The following is a 24,548-nucleotide window of genomic DNA, read 5'->3' as shown; positions in this document are numbered from 1 at the left end:
GATAGGTGACCTGGAAGACAGAATGGTGGAATTCACTGCTGTGGAACAGAATAAAGAAAAAAGAATGAAAAGAAATGAAGACAGCCTAAGAGACCTCTGGGACAACATTAAACGCAACAACAGTCGCATTATAGGGGTCCCAGAAGGAGAAGAGAGAGAGAAAGGACCCGAGAAAATATTTGAAGAGATTATAGTCGAAAACTTCCCTAACATGGGAAAGGAAATAGCCACCCAAGTTCAGGAAGTGCAGCGAGTCCCATACAGGATAAACCCAAAGAGAGATACGCTGAGACACATAGTAATCAAATTGGTAAAAATTAAAGACAAAGAAAAATTATTGAAAGCAGCAGGGAAAAACAACAAATAACATACAAGGGAAATCCCATAAGGTTAACAGGTGATTTCTCAGCAGAAACTCTACAAGCCAGAAGGGAGTGGTATGACATATTTAAAGAGATGAAAGGGAAGAACCTACAACCAAGATTACTCTACCTGGCAAGGATCTCATTCAGATTCGATGGAGAAATCAAAAGCTTTACAGATAAGAAAAGCTAAGAGAACTCAGCACCACCAAACCAGCTTTACAACAAATGCTAAAGGAACTTCTCTAAGTGGGAAACACAAGAGAAGAAAAGGACCTACAAAAACAAACCCAAAACAATTAAGAAAATGGTAATAGGAACATACATATCGATAATTACCTTAAAAGTGAATGCATTAAATGCTCCAACCAAAATACACAGGCTCGCTGAATGGATACAAAATCAAGATCCATATATATGCTGCCTACAAGAGATCCACTTCAGACCTAGGCACACATACAGACTGAAAATGAGGGGATGGAAAAAGATACTCCATGCAAGTGGAAATCAAAAGAAAGCTAGAGTAGTAATACTCATATCAGATAAAAGAGACTAAAAAAAAGGATGCTACAAGAGACAAGGAAGGACATTACATAATGATCAAGGGATCAATCCAAGAAGAAGATATAACAATTATAAATATATATGCACCCAACATAGGAGCACCTCAATACATAAGGCAACTGCTAACAGCTATAAAAGAGGAAATCGACAGTAACACAGTAATAGTGGGGGACTTTAACACCTCACACCAATGGACAGATCCTCCAAACATAAAATTAATAAGGAAACACAAGGTTTAAATGTCACAATAGACCAGATAGATTTAATTGACATTTATAGGACATTCCATCCAAAAACAGCAGATTACACTTTCTTCTCAAGTGCACATGGAACATTCTCCAGGATAGATTACATCTTGGGTCAAAAATCAAGCCTCAGTAAATTTAAGAAAATTGAAATCATATCAAGCATCTTTTCTGACCACAACATTATGAGATTAGAAATCAATTACAGGGAAAAAAACGTAAAAAACACAAACACATGGAGGCTAAACAATACATTACTAAATAACCAAGAGATCACTGAAGAAATCAAAGAGGAAATCAAAAAATACCTAGAGACAAATGACAATGAAAATACAATGATCGAAAACCTATGGGATGCAGCAAAAGCAGTTCTAAGAGGGAAGTTTATAGCAATACAAGCCTACATCAAGAAACAGGAAACATCTCAAATAAACAATCTAACCTTACACCTAAAGCAACTAGAGAAAGAAGAACAAAGAAAACGCAAAGTTAGCAGAAGGAAAGAATCATAAAGATCAGAGCAGAAATAAATGAAATAGAAACAAAGAAAACAATAGCAAAGATCAATAAAACTAAAAGCTGGTTCTTTGAGAAGATAAACAAAATTGATAAAACATTAGCCAGACTCATCAAGAAAAACAGGGAGAGGACTCAAATCAATAAAATTAGAAACGAAAAAGGAGAAGTTACAACAGACACCGCAGAAATACAAAGCATCCTAAGAGACTACTACAAGCAACTCTATGCCAATAAAATGGACAACCTGGAAGAAATGGACAAATTCTTAGAAAGGTATAGCCTTTTAAGACTGAACCAGGAAGAAATAGAAAATATAAACAGACCAATCACAAGTAATGAAATTGAAACTGTGATTAAAAATCTTCCAACAAACAAAAGTCCAGGACCAGATGGCTTCACAGGTGAATTCTATCAAACATTTAGAGAAGAGCTAACACCCATCCTTCTCAAACTCTTCCAAAAAATTGCAGAGGAAGGAACACTCCCAAACTCGTTCTATGAGGCCACCGTCACCCTGATACCAAAACCAGACAAAGATACTACAAAAAAAGAAAATTACAGACCAATATCACTGATGAATATAGATGCAAATATCCTCAACAAAATACTAGCAAACAGAATCCAACAACACTTTAAAAGGATCATACACCATGATCAGGTGGGATTTATTCTAGGGATGCAAGGATTCTTCAATATACACAAATCAATCAATGTGATACACCATATTAACAAATTGAAGAATAAAAACCATATGATCATCTCAATAGATGCAGAAAAAGCTTTTGACAAAATTCGACACCGACTTATGATAAAAACTCTCCAGAAAGTGGGCATAGAGGGAACCTACCTCAACATAATAAAGGCCATATACAACAAACCCACAGCCAACATTGTTCTCAATGGTGAAAAACTGAAAGCATTTTCTCTAAGATCAGGAACAAGATGAGGATGTCCACTCTCACCGCTGTTATTCAACATAGTTTTGGAAGTCCTAGCCACGGCAATCAGAGAAGAAAAAGAAATAAAAGGAATACATATTGGAAAAGAAGAAGTAAATCTGTCACTGTTCGCAGATGACATGATACTATACATAGAGAATCCTAAAGATGCTACTAGAGCTAATCAATGAATTTGGTAAAGTTGCAGGATACAAAATTAATGCCCAGAAATCTCTTGCATTTCTATACACCAATGATGAAAAATCTGGAAGAGAAATTAAGGAAACACCCCCATTTACCACTGCCACAAAAAGAATAAAATACCTAGGAATAAACCTACCTAGTGAAACAAAAGACCTGTATGCAGAAAATGAAAAGACACTGATGAAAGAAATCAAAGATGTTAGAAACAGATGGAGAGATATACCATGTTCTTGGATTGGAAGAATCAATATTGTGAAAATGACTATACTACCCAAAGTAATCTACAGATTCAATGCAGTCCCTATCAAATTACCAACGGCATTTTTCACAGAACTAGAACGAAAAATTTTTAAATTTGTATGGAGACACAAAAGACCATGAATAGCCAAAGCAGTTTTGAGAAAGAAAAATGGAGCTGGAGGAATCAGACTCCTTGACTTCAGACTATACTACAAAGCTACAGTAGTCAAGACAATATGGTACTGGCACAAAAACAGAAATATAGATCAATGGAACAGGATAGAAAGCCCAGAGATAAACCCATGCGCCTATGGTCAACTAAGGTATGACAAAGGAGGCAAGGATAAACAATGGAGAGAAGACAGTCTCTTCAATAAGTGGTGCTGGGAAAACTGGACAGCTACATGTAAAAGAATGAAATTAGAACACTCCCTAACACCATACACAAAAATAAACTCAAAATGGATTAGAGACCTAAATGTAAGACCGGACACTATAATACTCTTAGAGGAAAACATAGGAAGAACACTCTTTGACTTAAATCACAGCAAGATCTTTTTTGAACCACCTCCCAGAGTAATGGAAATAAAAACAAAAATAAACAAATGGGACCTAATGAAACTTAAAACCTTTTGCAAAGCAAAGGAAACTACAAACAAGACGAAAAGACAACCCTCAGAATGGGAAAAGATATTTGCAAACAAATCAACTGACAAAGGATTAATCTCCAAAATATATAAACAGCTCATGCAGCTCAATATTAAAAAAACAAACAACCCAATCCAAAAATGGGCAGAAGACCTAAATAGACATTTCTCCAAAGAAGACATACAGATGGCCATGAAGCACATGAAAAGCTGCTCAACATCACTAATTATTAGAGAAATGCAAATCAAAACTACAATGAGGTATCACCTCACACCAGTTAGAATGGGCATCATCAGAAAATCTACAAACAACAAATGCTGGAGAGGGTGTGGAGAAAAGGGAACCCTCTTGCACTGTTGGTGGGAATGTAAATTGATACAGCCACTATGGAGAACAGTATGAAGGTTCCTTAAAAATAGGGCTTCCCTGGTGGCGCAGTGGTTGAGAATCCGCCTGCCAATGCAGGGGACACGGGTTTGAGCCCTGGTTTGGGAAGATCCCACATGCCGCAGAGCAGCTGGGCCCGTGAGCCACAACTACTGAACCTGTGCATCTGCAGCCTGTGCTCCGCAACAAGAGAGGCTGCGATAGTGAGAGGCCCGCGCACCGCGACGAAGAGTGGCCCCCACTTGCCGCAACTAGAGAAAGCCCTCACACAGAAACGAAGACCCAACTCAGCCATAAATAAATAAATAAAAATTAAAAAGGAGATAAAGAAAGAAGGGCTCCTGCTTTAAAAAAAAAAAACAAAAAAAAACTAAAAATAGAATTACCGTATGATCCAGCAATCCCACTACTGGGCATATACCCAGAGAAAACCATAATTCAAAAAGACACATGCACCCCAATGTTCATTGCAGCACTATTTCCAATAGCCAGGTCATGGAAGCAACGTAAATGCCCATCAACAGACGAATGGATATAGAAGATGTGGTACGTATATACAATGGAATATTACTCAGCCATAAAAAGGAATGAAATTGGGTCATTTGTAGAGATGTGGATGAATCTAGAGACTGTCATACAGAGTGAAGTAAGTCAGAAAGAGAAAAACAAATATCGTATATTAATGTATATAGGTGAAACCTAGAAAAATGGTACAGATGAACTGGTTTGCAGGGCAGAAATTGAGACACAGATGTAGAGAACAAACATATGGACACCAAGGAGGGAAAGCAGAGGCAGGGGTGTGGTGATGGTGGTATGAATTGGGATATTGGGATTGACATATATACACTAACATGTATAAAATGGATAACTAATAAGAACATGCTTTTTTAAAAAATAAATAAAATAAAATTCAAAAATTCCAAAAAAAAAAGAAAAAGAAAAAGGAAGAAGTAAAATTGTCATTATTTATAGATGATATGTGTGATCTCTTATAAAGAAAATCCTGGGACTTCCCTGGCAGTCCAGTGGTTAAGACTTCATGCTTCCACTGCTGGGGGCACTGGTTCGATCCCTGGTTGGGGAACCAAGATCCCGTATGCTGCAGCGTGGCCAAAAAAAAAAAAATCCTAAAGAGTCAACCAAAAAACTGTTGGAACTATATGAAATCAGTAACGTTGCAGGATACAAAACAAACAAACAAACAAAGAAACAAAAACAAAAAAACCCAACATACAGAGATCAGTTATGTTTCCATTGATAAAGGAAATCAAAGATTATTCAAAGGAATGGAAAGATATCCCATGCTCTTGGATTGGAAGAATTAATATAGTTAAAATGGCATACTACCCAAAGTAATCTACAGAGTTAATGTGATCCCTATCAAGTTACCCATGACATTTTTCACAGAACTAGATCAAATAATCCTAGCATTTATATGAAACCACAAAAGACCCAGGATTGTCAAAGCAATCCTGAAGAAAAAAGAATAAAGTCTGGAGGCATAACCCTTCCAGACTTCAGAGTAATCAAGACAGCATGGTATTGGCACAAGAACAGACATACAGATCAATGGAACAGAATAGAGTGCCCAGAAATAAACCCAGACACCTATGGTCAATTTATCTTCGACAAAGGAGGCAAGAATATACAATGGAGAAAAGACAGTCTCTTCAGCAAGTGGTGTTGGGAAAGCTGGACAGTCACATGTAAATCAACGAAGTTAGAATACTCCCTCACACCACACACAAAAATAAACTCAAAATGGCTTAAATCTAAGACATGACACCATAAAACTCCTAGACGAGAACATATGCAAAACATTCTTTGACATAAATCATAGCAATATATTCTTAGATCAATCTCCCAAGGCAGAAGAAGTAAAAGAAAAAATAAACAAATGGGACCTAATCAAACTTAGAAGCTTTTGCACAGCAAAGGAAACAAACAAAAAGACAATCTATAAACTGGGAGAAAATATTTGCAACAATGCAACTGACAAGGACTTAATTTCCAAAATACACAAATAGCTCACAAAACTCAATATCAAAAAACCAAAGAACCCAATCAAAAAATGGGCAGAAGACCTCAATAGACATTTCTCCAAAGAAGACACACAGATAGCCAACAAGCACATAAAAAGATGTTTAATATCTCTAATTATTAGAGAAATGCACATCAAAACTACAGTGAGGTATCACCTCATACCAGTCAGAATGGCCATCATCAAAAAGTCTACAAATAATAAATGCTAGAGAAAAGGGAACCCTCCTACATTGTTGGTGGGAATGTAAATTGGTGCAGCCACTGTGGAAAACAGTATGGAGGTTCCTTAAAAAACTAAAAATAGAGTTAACATACGATCCAGGAATCCCACTTCTGTGCATAAATCCAGAGAAAACTATACTTTGAAAAGGTACATGCACCCCAGTGTTCATAGCAGCACTATTTATAATAGCCAAGACAAGGAAGCAACCTAAATGTCCATCAACAGTTGAATGAATAAAGAAGATGTGGTGTATATATATACAATGGAATATTACTCAGACATAAAAAAATGAAATAATGCCATTTGCAGCAACATGGATGGACCTAGAGATTATTATACTAAGTGAAGTCAGACAGAGAAAGACAAATATTATATGAGATCGCTTATATGTGGAATCTAAAAAAAAAAAACAGTACAAATGAACTTATTTATGAAGCAGAAACAGACTCACAGACATAGAAAACAAACTTATGGTTACCAAAGGGGAAGGGGGGGAGGGAAAAATTAGGAGGATGGGATTAAAAGATACACACTACCATAAATAAATAGATAAACAAGTATTTACTGTATAGCACAGGGAACTGTATTCAATATCTTGTAATAACCTAGAATGGAAATGAATCGAAAAAAATATACACACACATATATGTTTCTATCTCTCTATATATAAATAAAACAAAATCACTTTGCTGTACACCTGAAACTAACACAATATTGTAAATCAACTATACTTCAATAAATAAGATTAAAAAATCAGTTATGTTTCTATATACTAACAATGAAATATGTGAATAAGAAATAAAGAAAATTATCCCAGTTACAACAGTATCAAAAACAATACCTAGGAATAAATTTAATCAAGGAAATGAAAGAGCTGGACAGCGAAAACCACAAGACTTTGATAAAAGAAAGTGAAGACAATGTGAAAAACGGAAAGAGATACTGTGTTCATGGATGAGAAGAAATAATATTGTTAAAGTGCCCATACCACCCAAAGCCATCTATAGATTTAATGCAATTCTATCAAAATTCCAATGGCATATTTCACAAAAATAGAAACAACAATCTTAAAATTTTTATGGAACCCCATAAGACTCTGAACAGCCAAAGCAAGCCTGAGAAAGAAGAAAACTGGAGGTATCACGCTTCCTTATTTCAAACTATACTACAAAGCTATAAGAATTATATCAGTATGGTGCTAGCATAAAAAACAGACACATAGACCAATGGAACTGAATAGAGAGCTCAGAAATAAACCCCTGCATGTACGGTCAACTACTTGACAGGGGGTCAGAACACTGAGTGGGGAAAGGATAGTCCCTTCAACAAATGGTGTTTCGAAAACATGCAAAAAAATGAAATTGGATCCTTACCTTACACAACTCACCAAAATAAACTTGAAATACCGTTAAGTCCCCTACAGACGAACCTTCAAGTTGTGAACTTTCAAAGATGGGAATGTGCCCAGAGAAAGGACGAAGAGAGACAAGAGGAAGAAGTAACTGAAGAACTGAAGAGATTCATGATGCAGAAAATGGCAAGGGGATTTTCTTTATTTGAGGAGGCCCTGTTAGTTTTTGAGGCACAGGACCCCAATGTAGAACGGTATACGAAGGTTGCAGCAGCCGTTCAGAATGTAATCCAGTGCTACCATGTCGTCTATGACGAGAAAAAAAAAGCTACTACTCAGACATCACTGGATTGTTTTTTCAAGAGGGTAGATGGACTTGAATCCAGCAAGGAACCAGAACATGTGCCATCCACGTCTGGTGTGAGTGAAATTGCAGCTTGCCCTCCGTCTCCTATTGCTGACAATCCTTCAGCTCTACCATCTCCCACCTCCTCTCCCTCCTTCAGTCAGTAACTCTTCTTGTCTGTTCCCTCGATGCCAGCCCCTGGATGCCAGCCCTTGTACTGTACTACTGTACTTTTCAAGGTACTGCATTGTGAGATTTTAAATGTTTTATTTTTTGTGTTTGTTTTTTATGTATTATTTGTGTGAAAAGTATTAGAAACCTATTACAGTACAGTACTATATAGCTGATTGTGTTAGTTGGGTACCTTTGGCTAACTTTGTTGGACTTACAAACAAATTGGACTTTACGAACGTGATCTTGGAATGGAACTTGTTTGTATGTAGGATAAAAGACTTAAACATAAGACCTGATACTGTAAAACTCCTAGAAGAAAACATAGGGCAGAAGCTCCTTGACATCAGTCTTGGCAACGATTTTTTTGGATAGGACACCAAAAGCACAAAAAACAAAGGCAAAAATCAAGAAGTGGGACTACATCAAACTAAAAAGCTTCTGCATAGGGGCTTCCCTGGTGGCGCAGTGGTTAAGAATCCGCCTGCCAATGCAGGGGACACGGGTTCGAACCCTGGTCCGTGAAGATCCCACATGCTGCGGAGCAGCTAAGCCCGTGCACCACAACTACTGAGCCTGCGCTCTGGAGCCCACGAGTCACAACTACTGAGCCTGTGTGTCACAACTACTGAAGCCTGCGTGCCCAGAGCCTGTGCTCCACAACAAGAGAAGCTGCTGCAACGAGAAGCCTGTGCACCACAACGAAGAGTATCCCCCGCTCGCTGCAACCAGAGAAAAGCCTGTGCGCAGCAGCGAAGACCCAACGCAGCCAAAAATAAATAAAAATTTAAAAATTTAAAAATAAAATAAAATAAAAAGCTTCTGCACAGCAAAAGAAACCTCAACAAAATGAAAAAACAACCTATGGAATAGGAGAAAATATTTACAAACCGTATATCAGATAAGGGGTTAATATCCAAAATATATTGAAAAAATCATACAACTCAATAACAAGAAAACAATCCAATTTAAAAAATGGGCAGAGGAACTGAATAGACATTTTTCCAAATGTCCAAAGAAGACATCTGAGTGGCCAACAGGCACATGAAAAGGTGCTCATCACTAATCATCAGGGAAATGCAAATCAAAATCACAATGAGGTATCACCTTTTACCTGTTAAAATGGCTATCACCAAGGAGACAAGAGATAACAAATGTTGGCAAAGATGTAGAGATAAGGGAACGCTCTTACACTCTTGGTAGGAATGTAAACTGGTGCAGCCGCTATGGAAAACAGTATGGAGTTTTCTCAAAAAAATAAACATAGAACTACCATATGATCCAGCAATCCCACTTCTAGGTATAGATATAAAGGAAATGAAAACAGGGTATCAAAAACATATCTGGGGGCTTCCCTGGTGACACAGTGGTTGAGAATCTGCCTGCTAATGCAGGGGACATGGGTTCGAGCCCTGGTCTGGGAAGATCCCACATGCCGCGGAGCAACTAGGCCCGTGAGCCACAACTGCTGAGCCTGCGCGTCTGGAACCTGCGCTCCGCAACAAGAGAGGCCGTGATAGTGAGAGGCCCGCGCACTGCGATGAAGAGTGGCCCCCACTCGCCGCAACTAGAGAAAGCCCTCGCACAGAAACGAAGACCCAACACGGCCAAAAATAAATAAATAAATAAAAATAAAAGGAATTCCTTTAAAAAAAAAAACATATCTGTAATCTCATGCTTTTTGCAGCATTATTCACAATAGCCAGGATATGAAAGCAACCTAAGTGTCCGTCAATAGATAAAGAAGGTGAGACATACACATATACCTTATATATGTATGTATACAAACACACAATGGAATATTATTCAGCCAAGAGAAAGAAGGAAATCCTGCCATTTCAACAACATGGATGGATCTTGAGGGCATTATGCTGAGTGAGATAAGCCAGACAAAGACAAATATTATAATATATGATATCACTTACATGTGCACTCTAAAAAAGCCAAAATTATAAAATGAAGAGTAGAATGGTGGTTACCAAGGGCTAGTGGGTAGGGGAATCTGGGAGATGTATGTTAAAGGGTATAATCCTGGAAGTAGAAGATGAATAAGCTCTGGTGATCTAACACACAGTACAGGGATTATAGTCAACACTTCCGTATTACATGAAAGTTGCTAAGAGACTAGATCTGAATTGTTCTTAGCACAAAAAAAGAGATGCTAAGTATGTGACATGATACAGATGTTAGCTAAAACTATGGTGGTAATCAAATTGCCTTATATAATTGTATCAAATCGACACATACACCTTAAACTTACACGATATTACACACAATTTTTTGTGTTTGTTTTGTTTTGGCCATGTAGCATGCGGGATCTTAGTTCCCTAACCCACACCCTCAGCAGGGAGAGCGCAAAGTCCTAACCACTGGACCACCAGGGAATTCCCATATTATACGTAAATCATATCTCAAGTTTTAAAATTTAGAAATAAAAAAGAAGAACCGGAAACAGCGAAACAGTTGAGACAAGCCCCTTCCTCTCAGGCAGAGCCACACTCCTAGAAAGATTTCGAGAAAAGATTTTTGGCCAATGACGGCTGAGAGCCCACAGAAACTCTGCAGCAGCGGGGCTTTTTGTTTGTTTGCTTTTTGCAGTGGTTCTTAACTTTGGTTGCATGTATCAGTTTCTTGTTGCTGTTGTAAAAATTACCACACACTTGGTGGCCTAAAACAACAGAAATTTATTACCTTACAGTTCTGGAGGTCAGAAGCCCGGGGCTCTCACTGCGCTCAAATTGAAGTGTCAGCGAGGCTGTGGTCTTTCTGGACGCTCTATAGAGAATCCATTTTCTTGTCTTTCCCAGCCTCTAGATGCTGCCTCATTCCTTGGCTCGGGGCCCTTTTCTCTCTGTCTTCCTGAGCGTCAAGGCCTGATAGAGTCTCTGACACTGACTCGTCTGCCTCCCGCTGTCACATTTAAAGACCCCTGTGAACACTGGATCCACCTGGATAAGCCAGAATATTCTGCCTATTTTAAGGTCAGTTGATGAGCAACCTTAATTCCATCTGCTGCCTTGATTCCCTTCTGCCGGGTAACATACATCCAGAAAACAGGTCACAGGTTCCGAGGATTAAGACCTGGCCTTCTTTGGGAGGCCATTGTTCTGCCCACCACACCTGGGGCGCTTCAAAAAGTAGTGATGCCTGGGCCCAACCCCCAGAGATTCTGAGGTAATTGGCCTGGAATGTGGCACGGGCATCTTGATGTTTTTAAAGCTCTCCAAGAGGCTCTAACGACCTGCTATTGAAAGCCACTGCTCTAAAGAAATAGAATATACATATGCATCTAGCATTGTCCTAGATGTTTTTATTATTTATATACCATTTAACCTTCCCAACAACCTATTTTTACTTAACAACTGTTAAAGTGACCTCATTAGGCCCAAGATGGAGTGGTTCATGCTGCTTTTCTATGTTCAGCTCTCCCATAAAAGGAAAGGTCAGGTCACCCAATCAGTGCTTGCCTGCTCAGCACAAGTTAGCTAACGACGTGCTCCAAGACTTCCTTTGCTCCATATAAGGGAATAGCCCTGCTTTTACCTATCAGCAAATGCCCAGGATAACTTGTTTGTTCCTGTTTACTTTGGTCTATAAAAATCTCTCACCTTGTATGGTTCTTTGGAGCTCCTTTCTGTGTGCTAGACTGGAGACTGCCCGATTCGTGAATTGCTTCATGAATTGCTGAATAAAGCCAATTAGATCTCTCAAAATTTATGATGGTTGGATATTTCCTTTATGACAACTAACATCTATATGTCAGGCATTGTGATAAATTAATTGTGCTAATACTGTGCTGACGTTTTACAGATATTTTCTCTCAAGCAATCCCCACAACAACCCTAGGAAACAGGTACTGTTTTTATTCCCATTTTACAGACAAGGAAACAGACTCAGAAATTTGCCCAAGATCATGCGGTAGAAAGCAGTAGAACAAGGAGTGAATCCCAGTTCTGTCTGACTTGTTGTAACATCTGCATCATTTTGCTTCTGGATAATAGAGGTAAAAGAGCATTTAGAATTTAGACTCACAAGCAAAAAGGTGTTAATCAGATATTTAACATCTAAATTCCAGGAGGGCTATAAACTGTGATGAACGCTAGAAGCTATAGATATGACCTGAGGAGTCTTGATACAGTGGGTCTGTGTTTAGAGAGGTAGAAATAGGTTCATAACCAGGTACTTTTAAATGGTCTTTAGTGTGGATGGGCCAGGTTACATTTCATGATGTATAAGCCAATACTGAGCTTAAGTACTTTTTTGTGCATTTAAAATCAAACAGAAAACATTATATATATATACACACACACACACACACACACACACACACACACACACACACACACACACACACACACCTCTTTACTCCTTTAAAAACAGAGCCTCCTGATTTTTGTTAGGGATCCACATCATAAAATCAGCCAAACTGTAGCTTAATTTCCCAGTAAAGCAACACTGATCAGCTTTTGGCAGTTTTCTTCTAGAGAATTTAGAAGATTCTCCAGGCCTTCCTGGGAAGGCCCGACCCTTCTAAGTCATTTCCAAACGCCCCAGTGACCACATTCATGGCTTATTGCCTCTGTGGGCGCCCAAGTTTCCCCAGATCTCCATCTTTGAAGGAAAAGAGGAAGGAGTGACCATGAAAGCACCACCGATGGGGTTTGTGCTGTGTGGTCACGGATCATCTCTGCAGGGCCCATGGCTTCGAGGAATGGGCAAGGTGGCCAGTCAACTGAACCTGGCAGCCTTACACTGGCAGTGCAGGGCACTGAGCACGAGTCTGCACTGGAAGTCATCCAAGCCTGGAATGCAGCTATACACAATGTGGATGGGTCCTAGCAATATAATATTAAGTGTGAAAATAAGCTTTAAAAAAGTACCTTTTGGGTATTCCCTGGCAGTCCAGTGGTTAGAACTCGGTACTTTCACTGCCGGGGCCTGAGTTTGATCCCTGGTCAGGAACTAAGATCCTGCAAGCCCCGTGGCATGGCCAAATAATAAATAAATAAATAAAGCACCTTTTGGAAAATATATTAATGTGAAAAAAATTTCCTTTCTTTCAAAAGCAAGTGAATGAAGGACTTTGCTTCAGGGAAGGTAGAATAGACACTCTGCTCCCTACTTTTCCCTCTAAGTACAACTAAAAACCCTGGACCTTATATATTTTAAAAAACATTTTGCAGCAACATGGATGGAACTAGAGATTATCATACCAAGTGAAGCGAGCCAGACAAAGACACCCATCATATGATATCACTTACATGTGGAACCAAAAAGAGTGATACAAATGAAATTATCTATACAACAGAGATAGACTCACAGACATAGAAAACAATCTTATGGTTATCAAAGGAGAAAGTTGGGGGAGAGGGATAAATTAGGAGGTTGGGATTAACATATATACACCACTATATATAAAATAGATAACCAACAATAACCTACTGTATAGCACAGGGAACTATAGTCAATATCTTAACAACCTTTAAGGGAAAAGGATCTTTATATATATTCAGCTATATATATATATATATATACATATACATACACATATATATGCATGTGTGTGTGTGAATCACTTTGCTGTACACCTGAAACTAACACAATATTGTAAATCAACTATACTTCAATTAAAAAAAAACAAAAAACAAACAAAAAAAACCCATAAGAAAACTGTAAGGTTGAGAGAAGAAGGCAGGCTGGCTCAGGACCCGAAGAATGACATGGCAGTGAGTTCCCTGGGTTTTGTTTGTTTTCTCTTGCTTTGTTTTTTTTTTCCTTTTGTTTGTTTGTTTTTTGCTTCATATATGACAGACTTGAAGTTGAAGAAGCCACTAACCTGGAAACACCTAAGGGCCCGGAAAAACTCCCTCCCCTGCCCCAAGAGACCTCAACAGAAGCCTGCTGTGTCCAACCAAAGGACCAGGAAAGGAGAAGCCTAGCAAGACGGACAACCTTTAGACAATCACCGCTCTAGTCTTTCCAAACACCAGAGACAAAACTGTGGCCCCACCCCCAGCAGCAGAGGCTGAACGGGGAGCTTAGACTTCCCCCCTCGCCGGGCTGTAACAGGGGGCCCCAATTCCTCCCTATGCTGTGGTGTCAGGAAGGGAGCTGGGACTTTCATCCCAATGCGGCTAATGAATGTCCTGCTCTCACCACAGTGTCACTGGGGACCAAGCGAGGAACCTGGACTTCCACTACCACCTGGCAGTAATGAGCACCTCTCTCCAACAGAGGTGATTCTGAGCAGGTCTAATGGAGAATCAGGACTTTACCACCCAGAGGTAATGAGGCCACCCGCACCCAGTGTCAGGGGAGCAGCAGGGCACTCTTACTCTGCCCAGCTGGGGAGATGTCAACGGAGGCCTGGTTGGGAACCAACCCCCCCACCCCTGCACCGCAGTAATGACACACACCGGGTGTCAATGGAACTGAGTGGAGAGCCTAAACTTTCATTCCCACCTAGCAGGAAAGACATGGCACCTCTCTGGGACTTCCCTGGCAGTCCAGTGGTTAAGACTCCGAGCTTCCACTGCAGGGGGCACGGGTTCGATCCCTGGTCAGGGGAACTAAGATCCCGAATGCCACGGCATGGCCAAAAGGAAAAGAAAAAAAAAAAAAAAAAAAAGACATGGCACCTCTCTCTTCCCCTGTTGGACCAGTGTCAGAGGGAGCTATCTAAAATAGAAGGTTTAAATAAGATCCAGAGTCTCATAACATAATACCTCAAATGTCCAGGTTTCAACTAAAAATCACTCATACCAAAAACCAGTAAGATCTCCAACTGAATGAAAGAAGACAATCAGTAGATGCCCATACCCAGAAGACAGATGTTAGATTTATCTGACAAAGATTTCTAAACCCTTCAACAAACAATTACAAACACATTTGAAACAAACAAAAAATTAGAGTCTCAGCAGATAAATAGAAAGTCTCAGCAAAAGAAACAAATTTAAAAGATACCAAGAATCACATAGAAATTTTAGAATTGAACAACACAATTACACACTCATTTCCACAAGTCTAGTGGATCCCATAATATATTATTTGGGGGAATCACAAGATAGAACAGCCAATTCGTGCATCTCAGCCTAAGTTAAAGTTAATTCAGAACCAGTGGATGGGAAGCCCTAGCCAGCTCTGAGCACGCTCCTTTTGATGCAGACACAAGGCAGTTATTCTCAAGGGATTAGCTACAGACCATAGGACCTTCTTATTCCCTTTGGTTACTCATGTGGCCACTATTACAGAAGCCCTGGATGGCTTGGAATTATCGGCTGCTAATGAGGAGGCCCCAAGACTCAGGTCTTCACTTCTCAAGGCAACAAATCCTACTACTTAGATAAGCCTCCATCTCAGATTTTCCAGGGTCACCCAGGACCTGATATTGGTGACTCCATGACCTGGGCTTCCCCCACGATCAGATTTTGGGTAATAACCCCTGGGAGCTCCATGCTCTTCCATAGAGACTGTACAGAGCATCCAACATCCTCCATTCCTGAATGCAAATCCCCAAGGCACAGGACACTGTGCTCCATTCCCTCACCTGACCAATGGCATTCCCTGACCAATGGCAATCTCCTCAGCCTTGCTAGGGAAGCATCATACCCCTGGGATCCCAGCCACCGCCGGAGGACAATCACCTCTATACGACCATGGTGGGCCATTGTTCCCCACATTATAGGCAAACTTCCGTGGCCTTGACTGATGCTGATTCCCAAATCACGGTACTCCCCAGAGATCCCATTAAAGAGAGGAACTCTATCCTCTCTGGGGAGTTACAGGACATGAAATTGTAGGCAAACAAGTCTACCTAACCTGATCTTTGGCTCCTTGCTGATTTGGTCATCTAAGTCATTTCATTGTTGAGGATCACAGTTTCCTCAACTGTAAAATATGGGTAATGATTATGCCTGCTTTATACATCATAAGGGTGCTATTATAGCCTGTGTGAAAGTATCTGATACCCTGGGAAGTGATTCACCACTGTGAGGTCTGACCCAGTGATCCCTTGGGCAGGTTTCCACATTTGGGATATTTGAGACAAACTGCATGAGTCACAGCATCTAAGAATTTTATTGGTTCCTGAATAAGACAGTTTTATTGGTCTCACAATTCTATGCCTGTGGACAATAAAGAACTTAGAGTTACTTCATCAGTTTGTTTCAGGGTGGCTAATGGATCCTATGGAGTTTTATGGTCTGTACATGAGAGGTTGGATGTTTGCTCCAGGGGGAACCAGGAATTTAGCCCCTTGGCCCAACAGAAGTCAGAAAAATATCAGTAAATACCTGGCAGTGAGCTTCTTGAGGGCAGAGGTTGTGTCTTATTCAACTTTTTATTCCTGGCATAAACCCAGTGGTTGGCACATTGTGGGTACTAAGTAAATACTTATGTAATGGATGGACAGAAATATTTTAAAAGGAATATGGTTGTTACTTGCTTCCTGGAATTGCTTTTCTCCCTAGCCAGCCTAGGCATTTATTATTTGCCTTGTTTTTGTATTGTATTTGTTACACGGGGTCAATATTTTATTTCACACTTACTGGAGAAAAGGCATCATATGAATATAAATAGAAAATGTACAAAAGTACCTATGTCTGGTTCATAATTCAAATCCCCAATTATTCTTTTTCTTCATGTAAACTAGAAGTAATCTGAAACAAATTAAAGATCCAGCCTTCATTCATAGATCATCTCCCTAATACTTTCAGACAAAAGTAGTTTCAGGTCCATGTAATAGAAGTTTTTGACAATTGAGAAGTATTTCTCTTGGAGATTTTATTAGGTATGAGAGGAAAGCCAATAAAAGACATGCATTTACATGTCTAAATTTATATAAGTACTCGCACGTTTATAAATTGGTATTAAAACACTGCTCTTAACACACAAGGAGATTTCACAACTTAGGGATGTGCCAGGCCAAAGATTAAAAAGAAGGAATGCAAAATAGAAGATTTTTCCCCCCCCCAAAAAGCAAACATGGTAGAACCTCTCAATGAACTGGGGTTTAACTAGTAAGAATAAGTCAATTCTTTCTGAACCCCAGAGCTGGCAGGAGGCGTCTTGTGAGCAAGATTGATCAAAATACTCTTCTTCTTCTGGCGATCACTGACAAGAAAAGCAGCAAGGTTTTGAGTTTTCCTTTCAGCAACCAGCAGTATAATTAGACATGGCACCTTTTTCCATCTGACAGTTTTAGGTAGTCAAACTTTTACCATGCTGAAAATTCAATCGTATCTTTCCACTGTCACGTTGACCTTAATGAAAACTAGAAGATATGGTCTTTTGCAATGAGAATGCTTGACTACATCTAGACTTCTGTTTCTGAGGATGGCATCATAGACTGTGAAAAGAAATAGAAAAAATCATCCACAAGTTCTGTGTTCAGTGTATGAAAAAAAATCGCATAGATTTTATTGTCCCTGGTGTTTTGAATAATCTATGATAAAGAGCAGTGATAAGGTTCATATGACTGTAGGGTCTCTTCAAATGAGTATAAAGGTTCTATAGGTGCACATCAGATCAGATCAGTTCCTTCCTTTGTTCTTAGAAAAACACTAACAAGAGCTTTCCAGGATGCGGAAACAGGAAACCCCTCTTCAGCTTGCCCACCAAGTGAGTGTAGGCCACACCCGGTATCTATGGGGCACATTCTGTTAGACTGCACCTCAAGCCTGTGTCTGGGACCAGCCTGTGTGCCCTCCCTCAGGGGAGGGCAAGAAGAGCTGCCAAGTTTTCCCCTGGGAAATATTAGCAGAGCACAACACAGCATCTGCCCTATCCAGCCAGCCACCTCTTATAAAATGCCACAAGGAGCATTCCTGGACTCTGACGTGTACAATAGTACATACCTGTCATTTTTTTCTGCGGTGTCCAGGAGGATTTTTGGAAAATGCCCTCTTAGGTCACGGGGATTCTTAGGGTGGGAGGAGTTAGAAGTCATCGAAGAATCAGCGGGGTCCGTGAGAAGCCATTTCCCAGAGACGTGAATAGCAACCAAAGACAGGAGCTCCACTCAGGACTGACAGTGGTGGAAAGGTCAAACACTGAGGAGGGCAGAGACTGGACAGAAGAGTCCAGGAAGCCCCTGCCTATAAGAGACTGTCCAGAACTTCAGGACCAAATGCCACCTGGAGCAGCACCTAGGGGGAAACAGGTTTGGCTCTTAGCCTAAGCCTGGGTTCCTAGCTTGGTCTCTCCATTTGTCCCCTTCCTTGCACGGAGCTTCTAAAACCCTCAGAATTTCCTAAGCGGTGAGAACCATAAAGTCGTCTTTTGCTATTTTAATGAAAGCCCCTAAGGATGGGGGCTGGTCGCCAGTGCAGCCAATCTGGTGATTTTAGGGTTGGAACTTTCAATCCCACCCCTCTACTTGGGAGGGGAGAGGGGCGGAAGCTTGAGTTCAGTCACCAATAACCAATGATTTAATCAATCCTGCCTCTGCAATGAAGCCTCCATAAAACCCAAGAGGAGAGGGTTCAGAGAGCTTCTGAGTTGGTGAACATGTGGGGATGTGGGGAGAGTGGTCCCAGAGAGGTCATGGGAGCTCTGCACCCCTTCCCCATCCCTTGCCCCACAGCCTCTCTCCCATCTGGCTGTTCTTGAGTTATATCCTTTGAAATAAATAGGTAATCTAGTAAGTATAAGGTTCTCTTGAGTTCTGTGACCCATGCTAGCAAATTAACGGAACCCAAGGAGAGGTCGTTGGAACTTCTGATCTACAGCTGGTAGGTCAGAAGCCCAGGTGCAACCTGGACTTACAATTGGCTTCTGAAGTTGGAGGTGGGGGTGGAGGGCAGTCTTATAGGACTGAGACCTTAATCTTTGGGATCTGATACGATTTCCAGGTAGATAGTGTCAGAATTGAGTTAAATTATAGGACTCAGCTGGTGTCACAGAACTGTTTGGGACGGAAAAACACACACACCTCAGAATTGGTGTCAGAATTGTATGGGGCATGGCAGGGAATATCTTCAGCTGTTTCTAATATTTAGTCTCACTTAAGAACAGGCGCAACAAGCTTTCTTTTCAATACCCGCCCTCACCCCCACTCCGCCCCAGCTTCCCCACTGGGTGTCTGCCAGGTCTTTGAAAGGGAGGTTGTTCATACGGAGTAGCTGAGGACTGAATGAGCCTGAGGGAATTGGTGTGCCTCACTTCCGTGGAGCTGTTGCCAGGCAACATGCTGGTTGCCAACCACGGGAGAAACTTCCAGGATGCTGATGTGCTTCCTCGGCACTGGGTTTGATTGGCCCTGGTGACGTGGTGTTTTTGCAGATGGGGCCAGGGCCTTCCCGAATTTTCACACACTCTAATAAATGAGTTGTCGTTGGTGTGTACTAGACCTTGGTAGACAAAATAAAGAGAAAGGATTCCATTGTTTGGTAGGGATATGGCTTCTAGTGGGGTACATTATTTATCTGCTTTTTTATCCCAACTCTGCCAACAACAGAGAGGAGACCAGCATTCTCACACCCTGTCCCCAGATGTAAAGTTCAGGAACTCCTGGTCTCTGGGTTTGGATCCTTGCTCAGAGTGCCCTGTCTTCTCGTAACCTCACCACCTCCGCCATGGGGAGTGAACTAGGAAATTCCAGTCCCCAAAGTCTGAGCTGCAAATACGGAGTCAGTGACTTCCCCAAGTCATAAATATCCTTTGGTTCATTTATTCATTCTATCAACATCTACCGAATACCTCTTATGTGCCATTTAGGAGATATAGGAGAAAAGACCCAGTCCTTGCTCTCAAGTTGTTTTCGGCTGAAATACCTACCAGGCAGCATGGAAACCAACCTGGGACGTGGGGTTGGAGAACCGATCTGAACCTTGCTGGGTGAGATTGAAGATTCTTTATGCATTGACTGATTCAACAAATATTTACCGAACACACACAACGTGCCAGGCTCTGATCTGGTCTCTGAGGACTCAGTCATGAATGAAGCCGCCAAGTTCACTGCTCTCACACATTCCAGGTGTGGCAGGGCAGGGGACCCAGGAGAAGGCAGGGGATGCAGAGGAGACAGATTAGCAACAAGTCAGCCAATGCGCAACCCATTTACTCCATGGGTTTTATTGAGTATCTCATATGTGTTGGGCAGGGTGTTAGGTGCTAGGGTTGTAAAGACAAATGAGACACAGTCCTGTCCCCAAGGGCATTTCTGCCAGAGGGATGAGCCTGTCCATAGGCATGGAGCAAATGATGGGGCTGCTTGGGGGAAATCAAGCCATTCAGTAGAGCTGCGGCATCAGGCATGGTGGTGGAGGAGGCTCCTTCTTTTAGTTATGGAACTCATCCCTTGGGCAATCTGGGGCAAGGAGTCCTTCCTGGAAATCTCATATAAACCTTCTTGAAGTATTTATTGGGGTAGACATTTAGGAACAAACTGTAGGTATTAGATGTATAAAAGAGCATCATTCAGCCTAAGATGTGGCTCTGCTTGCCTGAAATACACACCAAGAATAAGAGTTTCTAACACTCCAGATTCAGTTCCTTCCGCCCTCCCTCCCTTCCTCCCTTCCTACCTGGCCCCATTCCCAGAAACTGGTGCAAATAAAAACAAGTGTAGGACCAGGAAATGTCAAAATGAATATAACTATGATGTGCCCTCTGAGGTGTGGCAGGAAATAATATTGCTTAATGTTTGCAAAATGTCAGGACGTTCTTGAATAAAAGGCCCTATATAAGTTCAAAGTCTTTATAATTTGTAAGACTTAGCCATAAATCTCTTAGTAAGAGGGTGAAGTCAACACTTTTTGAAAGAGGCAGCAGGCCAGGGACTCTATATAAGGGGTGATGGGCTTATGGTCTCTGAGCACAAGAGCTCACTGAAAACAGGTGAGCAGTGGAACTCTGCCCAGGCCTATTTAGCATGAAAAGTCCAGGATGCGGTGATCAACTGATAATGACTGTGTCTCTGCTGCTAAGTAAATAAGAAAAGTTGGAGTCAGAGAAAACTCAAGAACCTTGCAAGGAAAATGCAAGTTATAAAAGATTATGTAGATGATAGAATGATTTTTTTTTTTTACAATACTTATACATGTTTAGATTTCTTTTAATTCAAGTATATAGTTACTTTTGGATTTGTGAGCATGGGCGAAAGAAAGAATGGGAGAACAGAAACATGTGTACATTTAATGGGAACTGTTACAGGCCAAATGAGATGTGTTCTTTGTGAATTCAAAGCCAAAGGACAGAGGTGTTTATGTTTTTCCAGATGTAACCTCTCCCCCGCCCTCAGGCTCCCTCCTATTTCATTAACCCCACCCACCTTAAATGACGCTTCTATAACAAGCTCCTATCTTCTCTGGAGGCTGTGGAAGATCTAAGGCCAACAAGTCTAACAGCTTAAACTTGGCAGAGTCAAAGGCTAGACAGGCTTCAAGAGTCTTGGATGGAAGAGAGACCATGGTCTCTTAGATTTGATCTTTGTTCAGAACGGGATATTCCTGGGACAGTCCTTCGCACTGCGAGAGGAGCCTTCCTGGAGTTCCCAACTCCGGGAATCCCAGATGGGCAAAGTGAGGAAAGCAGGCACAGAGGCCGAAGGGAGAGAAGGAACTCCGTCCCAGGTTTCTCTCAACCAGGAAAGGATTTACCTGCAGAGAGTGAAGAGATCGAAACTTCCAGGCTGGCAATCCTTGCTCACAATCCAAATTCAGTAAATATATATTTTCATGGACCATGTGAAAATGCAACTCTGCAAAAAGTGAGTTTAAAAGGAGCCTTATATTTGACTCTAGAAAGTTAGATTTTTCTCAAGAAAATGTGGTCCTAGTGGCAGAAACATTTTATGTATGTGACTGTCATTGCTGTTATTTTCATTTAAGGCCTGTTGGTGCACAGCAGTCTGCGGGGCAATGCTAGGGTGTGTGTGAGGAGGGAGAGCAAGAGGGGATATGGCTAAGATGTGATGCTACTGGAAAGGCCTTTCAGTCCACAGGGAGCAAGCAAGAAAGCTGAGTTAGCAATAAAACCAGGGTCAGGGTGGCAGTACAACGTGGAGCAGAGGAGACCTGCCTGGTGCGTGTGTAGAGAGCAGTTCTCAATGCTTCCAGGACCAAGTGGGGTGGGGCACGATGGGGAAGGGCCACCTCCATCTCCCAGCACCTTAGGATGTTAACACGGCACCTTTTCCAGGCTGGTTGGAGGACCCTAAGGACCTGGGATGCCTATGGTTCAAGGTTTGTGGGGAAAATCTGGGAGAACATTCATGGAAAAGGAATGGGGGTTCTCTTGTGAGAGAACTACAAAGACCAAAGACCTTTATTTCCACCTTTTCCAGAAACATTGTTTAACTGAGGAGGAAATGGTCCACGACGCCTTACAAATCTAAACACTGCTTTGAGAATTACAAAGTGCTCAGTGGAGGAAGGGTGAGTGGAGGCCACCAGGAACCTGAACTGGCCCCACATGGTGTTCAGGCTGTCAGTTTCCAGCGTGCCCTCCACCTTGACACCCCCATGCTGTCTGTCACAGTTTTGCTCTCCAGAAAGGGAGAAGAGGGATGCTGCAGCGGATGCTGTGCTTGGCATCATGAACACGGTGCTGGACTGACCTGACGTTTCGATAATGGTTCCAAGTGTCTGGAGCCACAGGGGTTTGACCGGATCGGTCCTGGGTGACTGATGGACTCTCCCCACACACACACCAGTGACGCCTCAACACTCCCTTCTGAACTCCTTTTTGGCACCTGGAAAGTTGGGTCACAGAGTTTGTGTTCCTTCGATATGCTATGTTGATGTCTTATTGTCACTTCTTGCTCTTTCCTGATGTAATTGAAAAAAAAAAAACAAAGTAACTCTGTGTTCCTAAGTCCTTGGCACATGTATTTACACAGACTCTTTTCATTCAAGTGCTTACGCAACACAGACATTTAGTTCCATGCTTGGAAAATGAAACAAGCTTTCATGTTGCAGTAAAAGCTAAGTTTTTCCACTTGTGTTTCCAAGAAGTATTTTTGTTCCCTGGAGAAGCAGTACAAAGAGTAAAATGCTCTGGGTTTTGCATCTGGATGCAAGCAGTCCTTTTTTCTGATGGGTCCTTTCCATAAAGCCGGTGGGAAGCCTCTGTAAATATATACTTTCATGAAACTATGAGCTTTTCCTGTACCTACATGGCTCTTTCTCTGCTCTTTTTCCTGGGACAGAGTGTCCTCTCTCATTCAGTGCTGGGGGCTCAGTGGGTGATTCCTGTTAGGTGATTGAATCTGAGAGTTCCTGTAAACACAGCTAAAATTCCAAGTTCCTGTATCTTTCTGTTGTTCTGGACTGGGCATGACATTTTCTACTCAACTAAGGGAAATCAGATAGACCATCTCAATGTTGTAGGGAAGGAAAACAAAAAGCATGGCTTTTTGTTAATTCAAATGACTTCCTTAATACCTCTTCTTCATCTTGACATATTCTCTTCCTGGGTGTTTGGAAGGAACCACCCACAATACTAACCTTCAAACAAAAGAGATGAGAAAAGCATTATGAAAGTGCCGAGTACATACTTATATACACACCCTACTTGTAATGATAGTAATAACTCAAAAGGATCGTAGCCAAGCTCAGCTGACCAAGGGAGATCATGGGAGCAGCCTGGAGTGGGAGGGGCTTGTGGAAGGTGGAGGCTTTGGGGGCAGGTGGCTGGCTCCTCAGGCATCCCCTGGGGTCAGCGGCAAGCTATTCTGGGTGGCATTTGTGTATTCATTTGGTAGCTAGTGGGGGAACCAGGGCTGTTTGTACACGAGGAAGGTGATTAGAGGAATGGCTGGGATGAGAAAGTATTTGAGAGCAAGTGCTTGATGGTGACCAGTTGTCCGATCTCTTGTCTGCTGACCCCCTTATGAGTTCAATCCTGGACCCCTGATCATGACCTGACTTCATGAGGATTTGACTTTGCTGGTGGAAATAGCCTGTTTATTGGTCTCCCCAGGCTCTGGCCCAGGTTTGTTCCTGCCTAGGAGTCCTACAGAGGGAGAATGGGATACATGGCTCAAGGTGACCAAAGGGGTCTGAGATTCCCAGGCTGGGGGCTTAGAGCAGTGGGGAATGTCTTCCAGCTCCTTCTTCTAACCAAAGCAAAGACTATGGCAAGGCACCCAAGGAGAGCATAACCTTTCCTCTTAACTGAAGGAAAAAGAACCCAAAGTAAGAGAAGCACTGAGAAGAAATTCTACTTTTGGTATTATCTTTTGATAATGAAGAGGCTATTGGGATAAGGCACATGCATCAGAAATTGGCTTTTCAAGATCTGCAGTCTGATCACCATCTTTCTCAGTGTTGAGAATCAAAGTATCTTGGTTTCTTGAAAGAACC

The sequence above is a fragment of the Eschrichtius robustus genome, chromosome 15, assembly GCF_028021215.1.
Source record: "Eschrichtius robustus isolate mEscRob2 chromosome 15, mEscRob2.pri, whole genome shotgun sequence".
Taxonomy (NCBI): domain Eukaryota; kingdom Metazoa; phylum Chordata; class Mammalia; order Artiodactyla; family Eschrichtiidae; genus Eschrichtius; species Eschrichtius robustus.
This window is presented reverse-complemented; position numbering follows the sequence as displayed.